Below are 2,917 nucleotides of genomic sequence, written 5' to 3' on the forward strand. Positions count from 1 at the left end.
TATAGTAGTTCTGTTTTTAACATTTTGATGTCCAACATAACTTCTGTTTTATTTTCTGTAATGGCTGTTCTAGTGTACATTCTTACTGGAAATGTTTATCAGTACCCCTTTCATTCTCACCAGCATTGTTCTTTTTCTTGGCTTTCCCATGGTAGCCATTTTAACTGAGATGAGTTAATATCTCATTGTGGTTTTGATTTGCAATTCCTGATAAATAGTGATGCTGGACACATTTTTATTTCATATATCTTTTGGCATATTTTATGTCGTCTTTTGCAATATGTCTATTCAGTCTTTAACCCATTTAGAAATCAAATTTTTTTACTATTTGTTTTGTTTTGTTTAGTATTTAGTTGTTAAATTTCTTGTGAACTGTAGACATTAACGCCTAACAGACTGACACTTTGAAAATATTTTCTCACATTCTGTAGTTTCTGACTTTTGTTTATTGTTTTAATTGCTCTGTAGAAGCTTTTTTTGTTATAATCCCTTTTGTCTCTTTTTGCTTTTATTTTCTGTACTTTGGGGTCATATCCCCAAATTCCTTGCTCACCTGAATGTTCTGAAGTATTTCACAAGCTGATACTTTTTACTAGTAGTTTCATAATTTATAAATTTATATTTAAATATTTTATATTTTTGAGTTAAGATTTTTAACTAGTGATAGAGAGGAATCTAACTTCCTTCTTCTGTATGTATATACACAATTTTCACAGCATCATTTATTGTAAAGACTGTCATTTCTCCAGTACCTATTCTCAGCTCATTTATCAAATATTAATTGTCTATAAATGTGTGCATTAATTTCTGAAATTTTTATTCTATTCCCTTTGTAAGGGTGTCAGATGTTTTTATACCAGTGCCATAGTTACTATAGCTTTGCAGGATATTTTGATATCAGGTAGTATGGTACCTTAATATTATTGCTTTTTTTCTTGCTATTGTTATGGTTATTCAGGGACTTAAATTGTTCCTTGTGAATTTTAAGATTTTTTTCTGGAGAAAATTACATTGAAGTTTTGATAGTTTTCATTGTGATGGTCTTTAACCTCCTTCATTCAATTTATTTGTTTGTTTTTCTGTATTATTGTAAAAGGAATTATTCAATTTTTTCCTAATTGTTATTGATTTATAAACTACTACTGATTTTTACATGATTTTGTATCCTACAAATTTACTGAATTCAGTTGTTTTAACTGGTGGAGTCTTTAGGGTTTTCTGTATAAAAGATCAATTCAATCTACAAACAAGGGAAGTTTAGATTCCGTGTTTCCAATTTGGATAATCTTTCTTTCTTTCCCTGGCTTAATTGCCTTGGCTAGGACTTTTGATAATATGTTGAAGAAAAGTGGAGGAAGCTGGCATCCACATCTTGTACCAGTTTTTACAGGAAAAATTTTCTACATTTCCCCATTCAATACAATGTTATTTGTGGGTTAATTTCAGAAATATGACCTTTATTATGTTGAGGTACATTTCTTCTATAATTTGTTGAAAGTTTTTATCATGAATAAATATTCAATTTATATCAAAGGCTGTTTCTGTATCTATTAAGATAATTATATAATTGTTGTCCTTGGTTCTGTTAATGTGATCTATCATGTTTACTCATCTGCATATGTTGAACCATTCTTGCATTCCTTGAAGGCAATCCACTTGAGTATAGTAAACAATCTTTTTAATGTGCTATTGATTTTAGTATTTTTAATGAGTATTTTGTGGTTTTGTTCACCAGAGCTATTGGATTGTAGGTGTAAGGAATTTTTTTGTTTGTTTGTTTTTCTTTTTTGGTCCTTGTCTGGCTTTTGTATGAAGGTAAAGCTGGGCTCATAGAATTGTTTTGGAAAATTCCTTTTTATACAATGCTTTGAATAGAATGAGAAGATGCTATTAGTACTTCATTTAATATTTTCTGAAGTTCAGCAATGAAAACATGAGGTACTTTTCTTTTTTTTTTTTTTCAGGAAGCATTTTATTGTTGCTCCATGTCTAGAAATTTTCACTGATGATAGAAAATCAACACTTAGATGCTCTACCTTATAGCCTGACTTAGCTTCTGAATTTCGTTTTTTTGCAGACATATCAACATATTTCTCTCCAATTTGGACAATCATGCCACCCATGATTGCTGGATCAGTCTTAATCTTCAATTTCTATAGTTGGCCTTGACTTAGGAAGCTCTTCAGGACTGACTTTAACTCAGAGAGAATTACTTCAGGTAAAGGAGATGCAGTGGTCACTGTGCAAGGTACTTCTCCAGGGTGCACACTCATGATGGTCGAAAAGGCAGAGATGATGGGTATTGTCTAGGTGACTGTTTTCAGCAAGCAAGCTGATCAGGTTAGACATGATGGGGGAAAACCTCTCTTTTGCTGTCATGTCATTTAGGCTTTTCATTTTGACAGAACGCTTAATGTAGGGATTCAGAATAGAAGCAGGCACTTGGGGTTCCTTAAGGAGTTGTGCTACTCTCAACAACTCCTTTTCTACTTGTCCCAGTTTATTCTGTTTAGATGCAGCCAAATAAAGGACAGTGGCATAGTGACCTTCAATGACATATATCTATCTGAACAGGTGGTCTCACGAGCTTGGTAAATGGTCTGACCACAGATGTCCTGAAGCATCACACCTGCTGCGAAAGTTGCGACACTGCTGGGGCAGCCATCTTCTCCCAGGTACTCTTCTTTGATGGGAGATGAATTTTTGGTATATGGTTGCTCATAAAATTCTCTTACAATTCTTTCTATTTATATGGATGCACTTATCTTCATTTTCATTTCTAATTTAATTTAATTCCTCTCTGTATTGTTCTTGGTAGGTCTAATTAAAGTTTTCTTGATTTTATCTTTTAAAAACCTGCTCTTTATTTCATTAATATTCATATTTTTATGCTATTTCATTTATTTATATTCTGTAT

General features: G+C 32.1%; 1 pseudogene; it reads right to left on the minus strand.

Annotated features, from left to right (window-relative positions):
• Positions 1–2,032: 2,032 nt before the first annotated feature.
• On the minus strand, positions 2,033–2,665 carry LOC124971350 (ATP synthase subunit O, mitochondrial-like; annotated as a pseudogene).
• Between the last annotated feature and the right edge of the window lie 252 nt (positions 2,666–2,917).

This window comes from Sciurus carolinensis, chromosome X (genome assembly GCF_902686445.1).
Source record: "Sciurus carolinensis chromosome X, mSciCar1.2, whole genome shotgun sequence".
Taxonomy (NCBI): domain Eukaryota; kingdom Metazoa; phylum Chordata; class Mammalia; order Rodentia; family Sciuridae; genus Sciurus; species Sciurus carolinensis.